The sequence below is a fragment of the Palaemon carinicauda genome, chromosome 9 (assembly GCF_036898095.1).
Source record: "Palaemon carinicauda isolate YSFRI2023 chromosome 9, ASM3689809v2, whole genome shotgun sequence".
NCBI lineage: Eukaryota > Metazoa > Arthropoda > Malacostraca > Decapoda > Palaemonidae > Palaemon > Palaemon carinicauda.
In genome coordinates, this window is record NC_090733.1 from 119,194,914 (window position 1) to 119,217,413 (window position 22,500).

The following is a 22,500-nucleotide window of genomic DNA, read 5'->3' on the forward strand; positions in this document are numbered from 1 at the left end:
TTATTATTACTTGCTAAGCTACAACCTTAGTTGGACTAGCAACGAATGGTTCAAAGTTTAACGTAGGAGAAGTTATATATCCCTCCCCTTTGACTGGATAAACTGGGTCACGTCCTCATCTGGTTACTCAAGAGAAACATGGCAAGTCTTGAGTTTAGAATTGGATTACACTTGCCTACTCCAGTTTGAACATTATCCTCTGTGATGGCGTTCGCTTAAACAGTAGCATACCAACTTATAAAATCGATAGATCAATAAACATTTACTCATATTTGGGCAAACAATTGTTGATCAATGATGGCTGGTGTATGCCAAGAAACACTTGACTTGTTTGAAGCAGACTATAAATGACAATGCACACATTTGGTGACAATAAGGTGCAACTGACCTAATCAAACGCAATTAAATTAGATTAATTGGATATTCATAAATCTTAAAGTATAAATAGAATCGTACCCGTGCATTAAACAGCTTGGCAAATTTACATTTCCCAGATAGATATTACACCATCATTCATGAACTATCATAATGATAATAAGGTTAGTCATGAATAGTTCATCTCAAGTTCGTGACTTTAAATGTAATGAATCAAGAGGCACCATTTATCAAGTGACTAGTTTTGATTATCCAGCCAAAGCAGTTTTGTCTACAATGAATTTAATAAGTTTTATTTTTAAACATCTATCATCGCGAACTTATGAAAGAAATATAATACCTTAAAATGTAAATTTTTCAATAACTACTTGTTCCCAAATAATTTACACTCGTATAAATTACGATTAGTTTGTTCGAGACAAAACCAGAAATATATAAAGTTAGAAGGCTGGCGATGGATATCTAAAAGATAGGACAATTAAAAACTATTAAACAGATTTTTAGTAATGGATTAACAAATAAGAAAACTTGTTTAAAATTAATTCATTCATTAAAACTACAGGAAGGATTGAGGGAGGACCTTATCCTTAATATATATATATATATATATATATATATATATATATATATATATATATATATATATATATACTGTATATACACACGAGATTCAATCACAAGATAAAATAAAATAAAAAGTGACATAAATGAATAACAGCTAAAACCTTCTTCAAAAAAAGTCATTTTCACAACCACGTTTAGACCAAATATCACATAATGCTGATTTACATTTAATCATATATTTGCAAGTTATTATCCTCAATTTCCATTATTCCCCTTTGCGAGTCTTCTCCTAAGGTTACTAAGCTTGATTTAATCAGCTATTGTGGTCGTCTCGAGATTTTTTTTTAATAAAAGGAGTTAACTAATAAATTGAATTTAGCCAAAGCTGAGTAGAGATAACAAGTAACTGGAAAAATTAATCTTCAGGATTCTCCTCCCCATGGCTGTTTAAGAAAAATTATCAAATCGTAAAAGAGAGAGAGAGGAGAGAGAGAGAGAGAGAGAGAGAGGAGAGAGAGAGAGAGAGAGAGAGAGAGAGAGAGAGAGAGAGAGAGAGAGAACTTATTAAATATAGGAAAACAACACGTGATGAATTAAAGGGTTTATAATGATGAAGGTGCTGACTGTGCATAAAAAAAAATTTGACTTCGTGTACAAAGAATGCTCAGTATACTTCCCTTCAAAACCAGTTGATACTTGAGCCAAGCCAATACCACTCTCCCCCTCCCCCTCCCTCTCTCTCCCTGCCCCCCCCCCCCCTCTCTCTCTCTCTCTCTCTCTCTCTCTCTCTCTCTCTCTCTCTCTCTCTCTCTCTCTCTCTCTCTCTCTCGGAAGCGCCCAGCTCAAGTCGCTATAACAGCCCAAATAAGATGCTCTATCTAAACAAGGAAGTGTAAACTGTGATAGCATTACAGTTCCACTAGTTTTAGTGCTTTATCCTAAAAGGGTTACCAGTTGTTAGCTGGTTAATAAAAGATTAAGTTTTTTTAATGGAAGAAATAGGAAAAATTTCCCACTATCAAATGTTATCAGTTATCGTCATTATTTTAGAAGTGCTTGAAAGCAAAGGTTCTATCACGAAGGAAATCTTCAATCTGAAAGACTTATCATTTTTTATAAAAGCATACTGTTACTTCTAAATCAGCTACCAAAACCGCTGACAGCAGCGCGACTGAAGCAAAGTTTGTTTATTGGATAGATAGTGATGTTAGTGAGACGCGTTCGGATAAGAGGTTTGGCTTGGTCTTCCACATCGGTTAAAGTGAAACTTCTAAACTAAATCTTCCTGACGTTACCCGACTAACATGCTTACTGGTGTGTGTGGAAAAGAATTTCATAGAAGAATCTATTTACTCATCTAAACGTAAATACTACATTGCTTCATTCACAATCTTCCTAGAAGAATTTTTTGGGTACCATGTCCGAACATGAGGTCATTGGGAGGAGTAGAAAATCGGTGGACGAACCGCGATCTTCGGCAAAGCACGTTAAGCTGCTTGACTGATTACAGGACTTCCAGAAATTTCCATATAAGTGAAATCTACACTTAAAATTTTGCATAAGCAGCTACGCTTTTCTGTTCGGGAAGATTTCTTTGGGCGAATGATTTGCAAGGAAATGAATATGCCATAAAATGTCACCATAAGACAACTCTAAAACACTCAAGATGAGAACAGCCTCGTTTTTTTGGCAAGGTACCATTTGTGCATGGTATACCTATCTATCTATCTATCTCTACCTTTATCTTTATATCTATATTTATACATATACTCACACATCATATATATATATATATATATATATATATATATATATATATATATATATATATATATATATATATATGATAAATTTTGCACATTTAGACGTGTTTTTCATATTCAAATAAGCCATATATATTTTTGATACATTAATGTCTGGATTCTCTTAACGACCTCGGGATCAGAGCCCCAGGCGAAATCACACAAAGACAAGAGCTTGGGTCCGGCCGGGAATCGAACCCTGGTCGGCAAGCTTGTATAGACAGTGACTAAGCCACTTGGCCACGAAGAAAGATAAAAGTCAATGACAATTCTTCTGTACTTATACCAGTCGAATTCAGGTATTTTGTACTTAGAATTGAAATCAACCCATCTTCACCATCGTAGCTAATTGGTAGTTTGTTACTTGGCATTCAATTAATGACTAACATACTTTTATCTTTCAATTAATGACTAACATACTTTTATCTTTCAATTAATGATTAACATACTTTTATCTTTCTTCGTGGCCAAGTGGCTTAGTCACTGTCTATACAAGCTTGCCGACCAGGGTTCGATTCCCGGCCGGACCCAAGCTCTTGTCTTTGTGTGATTTCGCCTGGGACTCTGATCCCGAGGTCGTTAAGAGAATCCAGACATTAATGTATCAAAAATATATATGGCTTATTTTAATATGAAAAACACGTCTAAATGTGCAAAATTTATCATTAATTGAATGCCAAGTAACAAACTACCAATTAGCTACGATGGTGAAGATGGGTTGATTTTAATTCTAAGTACAAAATACCTGAATTCGACAGGTATAAGTACAGAAGAATTGTCATTGACTTTTATCTTTCTTCGTAGCCAAGTGGCTTAGTCACTGTCTATACAAGCTTGCCGACCAGGGTTCGATTCCCGGCCGGACCCAAGCTCTTGTCTTTGTGCGATTTCGCCTGGGGCTCTGATCCCGAGGTCGTTAAGAGAATCCAGACATTAATGTATCAAAAATATATATGGCTTATTTGAATATATATATATATATATATATATATATATATATATATATATATATATATATATATATATATATATACCTATGAATATGAGAGAGATAGCGAGAGAATATATAGACAATATGTATGTGTGTATATATATATATATATATATATATATATATATATATATATATATATATATATATATATATATATATATATATATATATATATACACACACATACATACCTATGTATATATAAGAAAGATAGCGAGAGAATATATAGACAATGTGTGTATGTGTGTGTATATGTATGTGTATATATATATATATATATATATATATATATATATATATATATATATATATATATATATATAAATAAATAACATATATACATATATATATTATATATATATATATATTATATATATAAATATATATATATATATATACATATATACATATTTATATATACACACACACGCACATATATATATATATATATATATATATATATATATATATATATATATATATATATTTATATATATATATATATACATGTAAATGTATATATAAAAGTAAACATCACGGATCCTTTGATTTTACATTCACAGCATTTGTTAATAAACGCATTAAGTAATTCTATCTGACAACAACAATACTAAATTACCCTTTTGCGCAGCTGGATGGAAGAAATATATATGAACGTACTGCTGTCATCAGTTGTACTATAGCAATCCTTTTAACTTAATACGCGACTAAGCGACGAAAAATACAACAACCGAAAAGAAAAGCAGAAGACCGATGAAGAATCAAATAAGCACTGGGACCGAAATGATTAAGCACAGAATTATACAAAACACTGGGCTAAGATTAAAACGCAGAGAAATACCACAAAAAGGTCCAAAATTATAGAAACCTCTAGAACGAAGATGAAAATTTTAAGAAAATCCTATGATGAATAGGACTTATGGGAAAACAAACAAGCAAAAATATATTACATATGATATCCATAATTATAACGCAAGTGGAAATAACCGTACACCAGATAACTCGTGGAAATAAACTAATTGATTTATAAAAAACTAATAGTGAAATTAAACTATTTATTCATATATAGCAGTAATGTATGGATACGGCCTATGAAAATATTCTGCTTTATTAATAAATTAAGAAAAAAAGAAGCTTCGAGACTCAATGATAAACGGAAAAATATAAAACCATTCGACCAATTGATGTAAGTCGCAAACTGATTTAAATGCATCATATGTTAATGTAAAATATGAGCAAAGTTGTTCTTAGACGAATTTTCTAATCACTAGGATTGTGGTGGTCGATGTGATAACGTCCCTGACTGGTGATCGCCACAGTGGGGTTCGAGTCCCGCTCAAATTCTTTAGTTTCTTTGGTCGCTGCAACCTCACTATCCTTTTGAGCTAAGGATAGGGTGTTTGGGGAGCCTATAGGTCTATCAGCTGAGTCATGAAGACCCATTGCCTGACCATCCTTGGTCCTAGCTTGGGTGGAGAGGGGGCTTGAGCACTTCTATGTATATAAAGTCAGTCTCTAAGCCATTGTCCTACTCGATAGGGCAATGTCATTGTCCCTTGCCTTTAAACTAGACATTGAGAAAACGTAAAGAAAATCGGAAATTCTAAAAAGTTGGGCGAGTGTTATAAAATAAAAAAATCACTTTAATTCTAAAAAAAAATAAAGAACTAAGCAGAAAGACGGAGAGCATAAAAAAAAAGACTAAAACCGAAAGAGAAGTACGTTAATGTAACAATACAGAAATAGTAAGCAAAGACACGGAAAAATTGCATACTAAGCGAAGGCTATTATTGGCAATATCAAGTTGCCAATAATAAACGAAAAATAAAAAAAGCACAAAAGCGCATGATGAAAAGGAGCAAGGAATAAAATTTCAATCGCTCTGAAGTATGAGGCAGTATTTATGCAGAGAGGAGGAATTGGAATGCCGGATGTGAGAACTAGGATATCAGTGAAATATTAGGAAGAAGGAAGAAGTTATTTAAATGCATAGGATGACAGTAATAGGTTGATGAGAGGGTAGAAAAGTGGATAGAACATTGGAAGGACAAGAGCCAGGTAAAATAAACATACATTACACTTAAAATTTTCCATAAAAAAATGGTAAATGCCTGGCAACATTTATTCCATGATTTTTACCGTTTGAAAAACGGATATACTGACGTAAAGGAGTGACATTACGGTCACCAATCTTAGGTCACCAACCTGTAAAAGATAATAAAGTAAGGTAAATTTACGGTCACCTGTATTTTACTGAAATACGGTCAAGATCAGTATATTTCTATGGCGAATTTCCTTTTAGAATTACGGTTTTTTCTAACAGTGTAGAAAACAAAATAAAAACGATGATTGCCCTACAGACATAATGCACAGGGTAAGAAGAAATTTATTAAGGTTGCATGACAGAAATGGTTAAAATGGAGGCTATATGGGATGAAGGTTTAACCAGTCTAAAGAGAAATGGGTTTTTGCGGGATGAAAAATTCCAGTTCATATCTTGCTTGACTTCAATGAATTAAGATTATAAAAAAAAAACAGCCACCTTATGAAGCATTGAAAACACATGACTGGGCAAGTACTGTTTGAAAGAAGTAACATATAAAAAATTAATATACCAAATGTTGAGGGGGAAAAAAAAAAAAAAAAAAAAAAAAAAAAAAAATTGGCGCTGGCGCAGCTGAGAAGGCAAAACTTCCCCTTATATAACAGACTGAACTTGAAGTTCAGACAAACGAAAAACTCTGGGAAAATTTTTGATTACAGTAATTTTATTGATAACAAAAATGTTGTTAATCGGGGACATAAAAGACATTTCTCAACGTTTTACGAACGCAGAACTATTTTTTTATATCTTGTTTATGGGATTACTGTATCCCCCAAGACCTACAAAAGAGAGCCTTCTTTTGTTAAGTCTTTTAGCTTCAAACAGTTACGGCCTTGTTCCAGATTTACATCATACACTTACATTTCTATGGCTGAAATGCCGCATACCATTATTTGTTTATGTCTTTACGGGATTTACGTCTTCAGGTACTCGAGAAACGTATTGTTGTCATAAAAATGGCCAAGACATTCAAACAGAAAATGACATTCAAACAGAAAAGTTCCAGTTTAAGCTTCCACTGCATAGAATGATCTACTTGGATAAAAACTCCAGCACAAACGCCTATCAGAATAGAGAAAAAATAGCCATAAAAATGACTAATAGAATGATAAATAAAGAGCAAGTGTATGGCTTATATTTACACATACATACACACACACACACACACACATATATATATATATATATATAATATGTATATATAATATATATTATATATATATAATATATACACATATGTATATATATATATACAGTATATATATATATATATATGTATTATATATATTATATATATATGTATATATATATATATATATATATATATATATATATATATATATATATATATATATATATATATATATATATATATATATATATATATATATATATATATATATATATATATATACATATATATGTATACAGTATATATATATACATATGTACATATATACATATATATGTATAATTAATTATCTATATAATATTATATATCGGGTCACGCTTAACTCGACCTGTCCCACGGGTAAAGGGGAGAGTAGTAGTCATGCCCTGGTGAGAACAAGGAAGTTAACCTCCTTGGACGAAAAGGTTGGTATATACCTTAGTATGAACACCTATCTAAATAGTTAGCAGTCATTTTTGACGTATCATGTAAACTAGTTTAATACAAACAACAGTTGTCAGTCTTCAACGGAATCATGCATGAGCACTTAAGTACAAAATACAAGACTAGGGAGTTAAGTGTATATACATTTTTTATCTACCCACTGCACAAGAGCTCTTATCATCTCGGTGGGGGTAAGCGGAACCGCTCGCCAGAATCATAACGAGGCTCTTCGTGTCATTTCTAAAACACCAGGCCTCTTATCACAGCTGATAGCCACACTCTCCTCGCACACAATTACTCTCAAATGAAAGTGCCTAACACATGCGACAATACCCACTATATAAAATCTTGCTATAAAAATAAACATTATATGTTATTAATAGTCAAACACTTGTTATAATATCACTAATCATGCATTTTCAACCAATAACTAAATAATTTCCTAATCATGTCTTAACATTATTGATATCGCAATTGCACTCTTAATAAAAGCTATAATTGAAACATTATTATATACTAATGTTAACAGTATTATCCTTATTCTTCTGGAAAGAACAAATAATTTCCTAATAATGTCTTCAACATTATTGATATCGCAACTGTGCCATTAAAAACTTGAAAAAAAAAATACATTGTTGATATTCTCCTTGAGCACTTTTACAATAAACAAATGCGCAAAACATCTCGATGACACTATCTTGACCAAGGGCGTACCACAACCAGACAAAAGCAATCTTTCAATGCGATAGCACACACACTTCGGCAACTTGATACAGCAGATCATTCTAATGCCAACAGCCGGTTTACGTCTACCCGAATTCGGTCCACGGGGGAGGGGGACAAGAACTTCCCTGGTCAAACATGATAGGAAAATAAAGGAGTACGGAATAATCTCTCTAAAGAGGGAAGATTACTAATGTTAAAAGTGACTATAGGTAACAATCTACATGTCTTGCAATTAGAGGATTACTGCGAAATTTGATACGCTAGAGGGTGAGATTTGCTCAGCACACTTTAATTTGGGCATCTAGTAATTATCGTCAATTTGTATACTGTTTGCGAGTGAGCAATTGATTAGGATGATTAGGTAAAACGCAAAAATAGGGCTCACCTCTATTCTTCGCCTAATACGCATTTCAGTTCTGTAACGAAAGCTAGGACACTTAGCGGGCCTCAGCTGCAGCGAATTGCACCCAGATAATCTAAATGAAGCAAGTTATTCATTGCACACAGTTACCGCATTCATGGTAAAACCACATTTATTTGCTTTTGTTATATATAAAATAATGATTTTTATGTTACGCTAAGGTTTCTCGTATTATTATTATTATTATTATTATTATTATTACTTGCTAAGCTACAACCCTAGTTGGAAAAGCAGGATGTTATAAGGCCAAGGGGTTCAACAGGGAAAATAGCCCAGTGAGGAAAGGAAACAAGGAAAAATAAAATCTTTTAAAAAGAGTAACATTAAAAATAAATATCTCCTATAAAAAAAAAAAAAAATTAGAATAGCGTGCCCTAGTGTACCCTCAAGAAAGAGAACTCTAACCCAAGACAGTTGAAGACCATGGTACAGATGTTACGGCACTAAAGGCATATGCAGTCTCAATTGAAATATATATTGTACCGTATGTAATGTACTTGATTATATGATTTTTCTTACCATATGCATGAATCTAAATTGTTAAAACCAATGATCAGTTTTGTCTTTCATGTTCAGTAGGTCCTAACTGAACAAAATCAAACATTGGAAGTTACAATGTATTTTAACGTTAATCAACTAAATACCATAAATTATAGAATTTTATAGAAATGCGTGCACTGCAGCTTATTTATTTCTAGTTACAGTCTTGTGACAATAAGCACTGTCTTATTTGGTAAAACATATAAATACATACTTTGTGAATTATTTAATCAATATATGCTAGGTGTCTAACATATATATTTCTGTGATAATACATGCCTTACTATAAAAAGCTGTCTTTCATCAAAATACAGTTAAAAGGAAAGACATTACCAACTACTGTAATCAAATATTTTTCCAAAGATGACTTCACCTCATGATGATTATTAGGAAGAAATACCCTCACAGGCAGTTCGTAGTTCAATTTAATGTTCAACCTTGAAACCGTGTCATTCTAACACTTCTGTTACCCTCACATAAGCACTTTCCGCTATCTATCTACTCCCATTCCCTCTACATGATTAAACCACCAACATTTTTACCCAATATTTCTACTCCGTTGTTTTGTCCCGTTTGTAATGATGAAAGACTTCAATGTGCAACTTAGAAGATTAGATTATTTTCTGGAATATTAATATTACGGAACATTTTGGATCGTCCAGAAGCACCCTTCTATAGCCGCACTTAGTACCAAGACATAAAGTGAACACTATTCTATCACTCTCCTGTGACAACCACACTAAGCTTCATTAATTACAAAGACATCTTGTTTAACTGATACTTCTTTTCTGGTTCAATATTATTAAGTTTTATTGCGTCACAGACGCTTCCACTACATCACCCTAGTAAATGCAAAACGTCACTCCACGTCCTTAATTTGTTGTACATACAAAATTTTACTCGAGCTAATTCTTTCAATCAGCACCCACACCTCAAAAACTGCAACTCTCTCAACTTTATATTACGCCTTTCCATTACATTCTAAAACCCATCTCATGAATGTGCAATTTTTTGCTCATACCACTTATCTTCACAACATTATCAGCCCCTCCCTTTTCCTTTGTAATCTCCTCTTGACATACAATGTCTTATCGGATTCTTATCTACTTTCTCCTATTATACCCATAGTATACTACATTTTACTCCATCTTTCTGTTGAACCTTGTTGCAAAAAAAATCTACAATTAGCTGTGCTGTCATTTCCACATTACCACATTTCTTTATTCGGATAAAATCATTAACTTGTGGTTGGTCAACACATTTAATTTTCCCAACACAAACTGGGGTAATTAGCGCACGCCGATAGGTTAACTGCATCATACTAGCATTACTTACCGGTTATTTCGTTCCGAGGGAAGACGGGATAAATGAAAGACCTGCAAAGATAAAAAAACACAACTGAAATAAAACACCTTCGATTGCAGTTTATCTTCGTACATATAAAGTAAATGAAATTATGCGTTCCAAAATTAATCACCAAATCTTTATTGATAAAAATAAACCACTACGCTTTCAAGAGAAATTTACACTTTAAAAAAATCAAGAATTAAAGCACTATTCCAGAAATTTAATCAAGAGTCTTTCTGATCTTTATAAATTTCCTTTTCTTTAAAAAATAATAAAAACGCTAATGCTGGAAGAAAGAGAAAACCCTAAAACGAAAAAATGAAAAACGGTCCCGAATTGGCATTCTAGAGAAATATTCTATTATCAATTAATATCGTTTCCCTGCATTATCATTTCCTTTCAACTTAATCCCTTGCATTTCTCCCGTTTGCTACCTTATCCAATTTTCTTTTCCTTTGAGGTAGACAATATCTTACAAGATGCTCTAAAAGCAAGAGCCCGTACTGGCATAAGGCCAGCTTAAATAGACGTGAGCATAAGGTTGCGCACGCCACCGGCCAGTCCATTTAAAATATTGACGTACGTAACTGAAGCATACTTAACATACAACATAAAAACAGATAATTGTATTTAAAAAAAAAAAAAAAAAAAAAAAAAAAAAAACACCTTGAACAGGCTTGAGAGACCCTTGACAATGAAGTATCTACGATACCAAGAAGGTTTAGCTTCCTACGGCAGAATATAATTAGGCAGCTCAGGTAAACAAGATTTGGCTTCCTGTCACATACTGTACGATGAATTAATCTCCTGACAACAGCATTAGCCCGAGATCCAATTCGAAGAAGAGACTCTTTAGCTATAGTCAGCAGCTCTTCTGGGAGAAGGACACTCCAAAATCAAATCATTGTTCTCTAGTCTTTGGTAGTGCCACACCCTCTGCATCGTGGTCTTCCACTGTTTTGGGTTAGAGTTCTCTTGCTTGAGGGTACACTAGGGAAAACTATTCAAAAAAATTTTCTTCCTCTTGTTTTGTTGAAGATTTTTCATAGTTTATATGGGAGATATTTATTCTAAGGTTACTGTTCTAAAAATATTTTATTTTTCCTTGTTTCCTTTCCTCAATGGGCTATTTTCCCTATTGAGCTTTTAGCATCGTGATTTTCCAACTAGGGTTGTAGCTTAACAAGTAATAATAATAATAATAATAATAATAATAATAATAATAAACGATTTTCAACTTTGTTTTGGCAGCAAACATTTCCAAATGATAATATAATTGCTGACATAAGATTAAATGTATAAATATTAGCAAATGCACAATATTCAAAATTATAAATTAATATAAATAAATATGCTATTAGAGTCTGAAGAATAAACCTAGGCCAGAGCCGTCTGGAATCAAAACTTAAAAATTATCAGGTGCTTCGAATAATGAAGCCATCGTATTCCATCGGCGACGTCAACTGAAAAATCACAATAAAATCCGATGTCGGGCATAAGTGAATCATTTGGGTCCAACAGGTATAATGAACTCAACATGGGCACATCATGCGACAGAATTTATCTGAACTGGCGGATACATATAGCAAAGAATAAATATCTTCAGTTACGTTTTTCTGTATTACGATTTGTATCAGCTAACCCCACACATGTAGATCTAAAAAAAAAAAAAAAAAACAATCTCCATTTAGAGTTTTCCCTCCTAAAAAGAAACTATTCATTTATTCGGTTAATTTTTTGGTCGACTATTAAGGTACAGTTGGAAACATGAATGCGTAGTACACCTCGCTCTGAAAACACACATACCCACACCTTACTTGCTCGGCTAGTTCCTGTGTTTAGGTCCCCCCCACCACCACCTCCGCCACCTCTACCTACACTGTTTGGTTACTCACCGCGAAGTAAGGGTGTAACATGGTGTATTTCTTTGAAGCGAAGTGTACGAGGGGCTTTTATGTTCAACTGCACTTCGGCCAACCATTAAAGTACTTCAGAATTTAAAACATGTTCATATAAAAACTATTAGCTGCAATAACAATGAATATAATATAAAAGGATTTAACTGATAAATAACGGAATTTTTAAAAGAATGACTGGGGGGGGGGGGATTGCTATACTGCCAACTAAGGGAATAAGCAATTTGTTCTCCAAATATCAACCAGAAATTTAATCATACAAGATGGACTATTTTTGAAAAATAATAATCATATTCGCATATATCCTCTTTCAACTTACGCTCAGTGAAATATTTATTAGCAATTGCTAAAATAACTATAAAATTATACTAGTACATGACATAGGCATGTCATTTTTATCGTTATAACTTAATTTAGTTTTTCACTATCCTTTCTAATACCAAACAAGATAACACCTTAAGTTTTACCTGAAAAAAAAATACAACAATAACAACAAGAGCCACACACACTTTAAGCAGACTTCTTGGAAGAATGATAATGCGCAGTTCATCATAATTATCAAATCAGCAATATCAAGACATTTGGATGATAATAATAATAATAATAATAATAATAATAATAATAATAAAGACAAAATGAATTCTTGAGAGATTTTAGATAATATGTCCTTATGTCAAGTAGACGCTTATTGAGTCACCGTGAGGCTGCATATTGGAAAGCTTGGAACTTGCGGTGCATCTCTATTCCTATAACTTAAAAACAATCCATGAATAAAAATCTAGTTTCCAGTTAATGATAATTATGTTCTGTGTACTTGGAACGTTCGTCTTACACATTCTAGTCATTCTAATTTCAATAGGCTACCTAAATAACTATTGGTATTACAGAGGTAATGGTATCACAGGAGGTAGCCACCCTTAATAATGTTAATGTTGCTTATCGTATTTTATAATTTCATAACTTGTAAATTTGGTAAATTATTATAAGTGACAATATTCAATTCTAGCGATGGCACAGTTAATCGCAAGTTACTTGAAGGAACATCAATCTGAATATTTTCGAACTGAAGTAATATTTCTAGGAAGATATCCATTAACACATCTATACATCCAAGTCATGAATTTTATCGGCAATTGCTAGTCATTTGAACACCACCAAGGCTTCTTGACTTATTGTTCTTATCAGCCACCATAAATTCACTTCATTTAACTTTCAAGTGTTCAGTTGTCAACCATTTACTTTCATTGGAAAGCATATAATTAAATTTCTCATTTGTATCCCCAACGTTATTTATGGAGAAATAAAATTGCTTGCTATTCGCAAATAGCTTGAACGCTACTGTATGCCTCTTTAGTAATTCTGACAGACAATGGTATAACTACAAACGATACTAACTTCATTTGTTTTTAACCAAAAATAAGTGGTACATGACAACTTTTACTTAAAACGTTATTGAAATAAACTTACGCATCTTACACGGAGGAATGACATTTTCTAGAAACAATTTTAGTCTAAGAAATATTAAATACTGTAAAAATGTTATCGCACAATCAATTAAAACTAAACCCTTAAGGTACGTACAGTTGGCCCCAGGAATTCCTGGTACACCTAGCTCTAAGTAAGTGCACCCTGTACGCCCTTACGGCACTGTAATTAACGAAAACAGATAGTATAGAGAGACATGGCAGACGTGGTGGGCAGGGCTACTCATAGGTACTCGCCGCACAGTCAGTGTGTGAAAAGGTGCACTTCCTCAGTGGTGTGTGCCAGGAATTCCCGTTTCCAACTGTAAGTCCCCAGATTTATGTTATCAATAGTATAAGGATAATAATTTCGTCAATTCCAGTCCAAAAGAAAAATAGTTCTGCATAAAACAATGAATTGAGAGGTTCAATATTATGGGAACCGACATTGTTATACGTGAGAACTTAAAATGAGAAGAACAGAGAAAGATTCTAATCACTTTATTGTATGGTGAAGTTCCCTAACTTCCGGTATATCCTGCAATGAAACACACATCTAAATAAGTGAGACATTCTTCGGCCATTAGGGTTACTGTTAAGAGCAAAAATGTTGTGTACGGTTGAAAAAAACAAGTACACCGATGGCAAAATGATATACTCATTACATAAATAGATAAAACAAGTCGGTTGAAGGTGACACTGTCTTATCTACATGGTATGCGATTAAATACAGTCTTCTAAATATCAAGTCAAAGGGAAAGTCAGTCAGGTACTCTTAAAAGTACAAAAAAAAAAAAAAAAAAAAAAAAAAAAAAAAAAAAAAAAAAAAAATGGAAGAAATTACAAATTCACAATACTATTCTACGTAAAATTTATAATATTATTTTATAACTTTTCAGCCAGAGGCCAATATATAAAATATTGATAGAACTTTCATTTTCTTCTATTCTTTAATTTCCATCGAGCTGCAGTTGACATTTTATATTTGAATATACACTTATATATGTGTTTATATATATATATATATATATATATATATATATATATATATATATATATATATATATATATGTATATATATATATATATATATTTATATAATATATATTTATATATATATATATATATATATATATATATATATATATATATATATATATATATATATATAATATATATATATGTATAATATATATGTGTATATATAATACATATATTTATATATATAAATATATATATAATATAATATATATATATATAATATATTATATAATATATATATGTATAAATATATATACATATAATATATATCAGTAATACCTGTAAATATTTATATTTTTAAACAACCTAAAATACACTTTCATATCGAATTAGCTCTACCACGGGATCACACACATAAGGAAATTACTTTTATGGCTTACCTGAAGGCATACATATACCGCGCGTGTGTGTGTGTGTGTGTGTGTGTGTGTGTGTGTGTGTGTGTGTGTGTGTGTGTTAGGAAACAATCCCCAAATCAAACTGAGCAATGTGACGGTGACAACTTAACCAGCATTACACAGCTTAATTGGATTGGATTGCATTATAAAATTTAGGCCAGTGGCCAGACACCGGGATCAGTGGGTACATTTAGGGCCATTGTGATAGAGGACAAGGACTTTTCCTTAGCTAAACGAAACAGGGGCCGAAATAATACCTTAAGACGAGATACCACAGACAATAAAAAATATAACAAGCAGTTTCAGACAGCAAACCTTATCCATCGAACGTTAACTTTTGCAAAAACACTACCATTATTGCTTTCTTTTTCTACCATTATTGCTTTCTTTTTCTACCATTATTGCTTTCTTTTTCTGATAGTAGTAGTATTACCCATCAATAATATTAAACAAGTGTGAATCTGGACTAGCCGAAATAAAGTGATGTTTAATTTGACCTTTCAAGGTCACAAGGTTAACAGCCATGATGTAATTTCAAAGACAATAAGTGGTTTTCTCACTTTCCTGTCTATGATAGATTTGTTTGTTGTTGTAAATGGGGCCCTTGCAATTCTGCAGCCCTTAAGGGTTGATGATTATTTTTTTCAGGTGAAATGTCAATAATATCAACAGTGTGTATATCAGTAGTTTGATGGTTATGACCCTCTGAAATTCTGTGACCTTGAAAAATCGAACCCCTTGATCTTTGAACCTACTAATCTTTAAAATCAGGCATTCTCACTATTTTGATATGTCAAATTATATTTCCGGCAACCGAAATTGAATAGTTTGGTCTTGGCTTCAAGTAAATCGGTTAATATTTAAATTTACAGTAAAATATTATGACCTTTCGGGTCACTGTGACCTTGACCCTTATGAGGTCCAAATCTAAACGGGATCTACTGATGTAGATGAGTAAGCACTTAATACAACATTAACATTGGTCACTAGTTTCTTGTATACAAAATCACTTTTGATTAATATCTTTTACACATTTTCCACTATAAAAACAAGAGTATCATCATACACTATACATAAATGAGAGAGACTCTCCCTCTGACTTTTATAACAACGAAAAGAAACCAACTAACACCAAGCATAAGCTCGCTCCCACCCGAGAGTGCTAAGTGAATGCCAATAAATACAAACGGTAAACAAAGCTTGCGAAAGACAACACTATTAAGGGCATCACATAATGCACTCCGCTATCACGCTCGGCGTCAGCAATCGAATAACTTGGACGTGACCCCAGAGGGACGTGGTCATCGACATTTTTATCTACTTGACTTTAATCCTGGCCGTCACAACACCATTATGCACTTGAGAGAGATGAAAGGAACAGCTTCCAAATGCAGTACATACCTGGGACCGACATAATGTATTTAATAGATTGTGAGAGTGTATGCCAAAAAGAACTTTACGACGGAAGTCACCCAATACTTGAGTGCCCCAACCTGTGAGAGAGAGAGAGAGAGAGAGAGAGAGAGAGAGAGAGAGAGAGAGAGAGAGAGAGAGAGAGATTAAGTTTAATTTTATTGACAGATGGTGTATGGAAAAATGGCACTACAACCTGCAAAATCAAATGTCAACACTTTATTACGCAATAAATTACGTCAACTGATAAAATTTGAGCACTGATATGTCACTACATTTTAGATATCATAGGATCCCACGAATAAACATTATTCTATCTTAAAGCATTTCATCATATTTTTTCTTTGCTTCTTTTGTAATTAACCTCCCTTTCCAATTTCCCCCTCGTCTTGTAGATTGGCCAGGTTCTAAAATATGCACTTCCCTTTAAAACCTTATAAGCTATAGGGCAGCTTTAAAACAGTAAAAATGTATTTTAAGTTTGCAGAATATATACGCTATACCCTCAAAATTATACAAATCATTACCAGATATATAACCGAGTGAAATTAAGGATAATTAAAATTTACATAAGTACGTCCAGACCTCAAGCTGTGAATACATCACTTAGCGCAAGTGTTTTGACAAGCGAGATCATCAACCCACACGATTCAAGAGACGAAACTAAAAGAATAATAAACAAAAACAAGTGGCTACACCAAGAATGCTTGAAACTTCATTTGTTTGTATGATAATAGAAGCGAAAGCTTTTTATAGTTGAAAAATAAATACCCTGAATCAATTGGTTCTAATTTATATTAAATTTAAATATTCTACAGAAACGTATTTTGGATATATCATAACTTAATAAAGATAAAAAATGACATATTTTAGACAATAATAATAATACCGATAACTGTGACATGTACCCTGAACGCCTGCGTCTTCAAAACATGACATCGTACCATAAACAAACATTACGTAAAAGAAAATGTTGCAGAGAGAGAGAGAGAGAGAGAGAGAGAGAGAGAGAGAGAGAGAGAGAGAGAGAGAGAGAGGGGGGGGATCAGACCATTAGAAATATAAATTGCTTGCACACGAAGAATATCCTTTTCTTAAGCGTCTGAAATCAGACCATAAAAGACCAGGGGTGGCGTGATGCCAGTCTCTTGAAAAGACCGGGATATGGAGATGCAGGCGTGTGATTGCAAGCAACTGCGCTTGGCAAATTTTAAGATGACACAAACACTTGTCCCTCAGACACTGTTTTGCCTTCCAGCTGGTTTGCGATTAGGAAAACGATGACTATGAGTGACTCCAGACACCTCTATTTTGTTTTCGATCAATAAATACTGACCTCGGTAGAGGATTTAGTCACACCCTGGTGAGAGGGGATACCACGAGAGGTACGCTCGGAAAACACACACTCCCAGAAATTGCCGAACCAGCGGGTTACAGTTAAGAAAGGGGAGATGGCAAGGGTGGAATCTGTTTGCATATCTATCCAAGCATTTAGAAGTCATTTTTACGGCTTAGGTGCACTCTTACATATACATAAAAACACACTATACCTAAACTAGTGCATACCCATGCAATAGACCAAGTGATACCCCGTCACCCAGCAACAGCAGCGAACAATACTAGAAAAATAGAGTTTGAGTTATTTAGTCCACCATCAGCTGGAACAGCTGCCTGTTGTCGACTCAAGTGCTAGTTAGTGAAGCCACACCTGGTTGGGCCTCAAGTTTCGCATACCGCAATCATTATGCTACTTCTGGGATACTCACCAATGAATTAGGCGTCAACAGAGCTAGCTCTAAGCAGGATTCTAATGATAGACTGTTCCAAAGCAAGGCTACAGCAATTGCCGCGATGCGGGTGCGGTAATTCTGAGGAATTTATTGTGTAAATATATACACAAACATGCATATATAAAGACATGCACACAGAATATATATATATATATATATATATATATATATATATATATATATATATAAAATATATATATATATATATAAAATATATATATATATAATATATATATATATTATATATATAAAATATATATTATATATAATATATATATATATATATAATATATATATATATATATATTATATATAAAATATATATTATATATATATATATATATATATTATATATAAAATATATATTATATATATTATATATAATATATATAATATATATATATATATATATATATATATATATATATATATATATATATATATATATAAACAGAATGGGTCCATAGAGAATACAAACGAGATAAGGGAAGGAAGACAATGCATTGACGAGCTAAGAAAAATTCCTGTCAAAGATTGTCATAGAAAGACCATAAATAGAGGAATGTAGAAGGATGTGTGTAACCGATGAAAATCCAATCAAACGCATTTATATCATGACAGCATGAGTTCAATTACCGTACCGTGAATTACAGAAAGCGAGAGGTTTCGAGGCCCATGCTTCTATCCATCTATTCACGATATTCTACAATATCAGGTTTACGTAATCTAATCCCATCAAGAATTAAGTAGCCGATTTTTCAGATATGGATGAAAATGACTAAAATCTGAAAAACAGTCGGTTTTTTTCCAAATAAAATCTGGAAAATATTATGAATCAGTAAAGTGAATTACTAACATTCAAACGACAATAAGAATCTCGTATAATTTAATTGTAAAAAAAAAAACTTAATACCATGATTTGACAGTTTGAATTCCAATAAACAAAAATGACGATAGAACGCATTACGGTACGAAATTATTAATGTAAAAATTAATTCTGAAACTTATTTTTATTTTAGTAATGGAAATTTGATCAGCACAGTTATGATGCGATAAAGGCGGTTCACAGACTCGACTTGTTAAGACCAAGATCCACGCCCATTTTCCCTCCTGAAGGACACTGATTAGAGATACGTCGTATCATAAGAACCCAAGATGCAGGCAAAATCTCGGCGAGAGTTAAACCCAACCACGTGAGCATCAGGCCATCCCTGAATCTCAATACGATAAAAGGGAAGCTGAATAGTTCCAATTCTGTCCAGTCTCGTATGTTTAATGTATTCAACATCATTCTAAGTTTCACTTCCACATTTTAAGACATCATGCGGTTCTTCCACTATGGCCATAACAATTGGGGGAGAGGGGGGGGGCATAGGATGCGCCAATATTTTTTTTTTTTTTTTCATAAAAAATTAACGACCACATGAACGATGGTGAAAATGCAACTCTTTCGCCTTTACTGTAATAGATTTAGTGTATAAATTTGGGCCATAAGGCCTAGTATTAGGGCTAGGGAGGCCATTCAGTGCAATTTCGTAACTAAGAATGGATGAAAAGTAGAAAGCTAATAGATGGTTGTAAAAGTTTTTCGTTACAACATCAAAAGTGAACTTGATAAACAATAAACAATCTAACAATATAAATAAATTCATTAGTGGAATACAGTTAATTACAATGAAGCTACAAATACAAAATTTCGTCATGAATATAAAACTGTCTCTGTATTAAATAAAATCCTATAAAATTTCAATCAAACATCCAAAGGCGACATTCAGAACATACTTGTAGCAATGACGTAAGAGGTACATTCAATTGAAAGCCTAAGATATAATAACGGACAGAACTTGACATTTTCTCTATTTTTTCTTTCTCGTTTATATTCACTCTTTGATAGGAACTAAGCATGTAGAGAGAGAGAGAGAGAGAGAGAGAGAGAGAGAGAGAGAGAGAGAGAGAGAGAGAGAGAGAGAGAGAGAGAGAGAGAGAGCGCCAATGGAAATTCAAGCAAATTAGGTTTAATTTACATTACGATGCCAAAAGATCAATTACGGGGATTGACAGATAGAAATTCATAATCATCTATTTATAAGTTTCTATTCAAAACTTCCTACAGTAACGACTTGACCTAATTTAACCCCTTTTGGAATAAGTATTTAATTTCTTTAGACGTGAATGAAAGGTTAAATATTTATATAAGTCAATTATTGGCAATTTTTAAGTGACTCTAACGCAGCAAATGTTCGGTTGTGCTTCAGTAAGGTAACTCGTTTATAATTAAAGAAAAATTTTATATATTCATATGGTAATATCAATATACTAGAAAAGGAATTTATTCTACTATTATTTTTATTAACAATATCCATTAAAAATTGAGACATTCCAATAAACTAGAAAAGGAGTTTTTTCTAATATTTCTTATTAACCCTGTCCATTAATATTTTTTTTAAATTTTCATGCAAAACTGATGTCAATATCCAGCTAAACTAATCATACTTTCAAAATGAAACTGATAAAATTAAAACATGAGGAGACACCCCCGGTAGGAAACAGGAAACATCAAGGAAAGATAATCGAATATTTACTACCAATGCACTACAGCAAAGGAGCTACTGATAAAGACTATCACAAGAATTTTGTTAATAGGAGAGAATTTTATCTTCGTGCCACACATTTTACGTCAGCTGATGATGATGATAATGAGGATGATAACAATATATAAGTTATTCAATCTATACGTATCTAAATAGATACGATCGAGCTTCAAAATAAAGCTTAAAAAACTAATACAATCAGAAATTTCCCAGTCACAGCTGTATTTACTAATTCAGAATGATGCTCACCACAATACCACAGCCTTATAAGATACGATTAAAAAAAAATAAAAAAAATAAAATCTTTGACTTTATTTATAAATGACCGTGCACACACACAACAAAAGTTGTCACAGTTCTTCGCTACTTCTCTTTTTTATGGAGCCTTCATACCTATTTGATTACGCATGCAAGACCTAGAAACCCACTTAGGAACCTTAAATTTCAAAGGTCCCCATTTCCTACCAGTAACGACATTACCGGTCCGGAAGGACAAATACGAATCGCAAGGTTCTTCTATAAATCTAGTCTGCAAGCTTATCATGCATATAGTGACTCGCTCTATATGGGCTTGACCGACATATCCGGTCCAACGGAAAATCAACTTATGGTCTGCGGGGATATGGAGCAATGGGACCTTGGTTTACTTACGGAGTATTTGCTTAAAAGTTGGTTATTTCGGGTCAGATCAATGAAGAAAATAACTATTGTTTAATTTATTAAACTCCAAGTGTCTTAATATTCATAAAAATTAATTGAAATGAGTTTAAAAGCCTTTACCGTTATTAATGTTAATTTTTAAGCAACCATACTCTATGCCAAGTCTATTTAGTTAACTCATAGTGCATTATATACATAAGCATAAATACGCATAAGTTAAATCCAACCCTCCATGTATGAGTGCGTGTTACGCAATTACTTCCTCAATGAAAAAGGTACAAAAATAAATTACTAAAGTTTCCTTTTCCTCTTGATATAAGATTGGTTGGGCAATGAAAACAAGACTTCCGCTAAAGAGAGACATCCACCAGACAGGGACAACTTGTCAGCCCACAAATCGCAAACTCTTAATATTCAAAAGGACAATTTACCTCCATTTAAAAAGTTTCAAAGCGGTTTCATTCAGTCAATTGAGAAATAAGAGTTTCACACATTTCCTCCTCCTCATAAAAGACGTTCTGGGGTTTCTGAAGCGTGGGGTTACTGTCCTTCAGAAATCATGTCATGGAAATATCCTTGCTCTTATAAAAGAACAACATGCGACATTTGCTGGTCTTGGTTTTATTCGCTAATAAAAACGACTTATCTAAACATTTATCTGTGTAGCACTGTCATATGGCGTTACAAATAGCAAATCTTTCCTAGTCATTATACTATTAAGACGATCAACTCTTATAAAA

General features: G+C 32.9%; 1 protein-coding gene across 2 annotated transcripts in view; it reads right to left on the reverse strand.

The window, feature by feature from the left end:
* Nucleotides 1-22,500, reverse strand: part of LOC137647104 (membrane progestin receptor gamma-like) — a 61,595-nt gene that overhangs the window by 30,182 nt on the left and 8,913 nt on the right. Inside the window, exon 1 of one of the 2 annotated variants that reach the window (XM_068380334.1) lies at nt 10,477-10,523. The exons of the other annotated variant lie outside the window; for it this stretch is intronic. The gene's annotated coding sequence lies outside the window, so the exon portion shown is untranslated. Of the gene's footprint in view, nt 1-10,476; nt 10,524-22,500 lie in introns of those variants that run through there. 2 annotated transcript variants of the gene reach the window in all.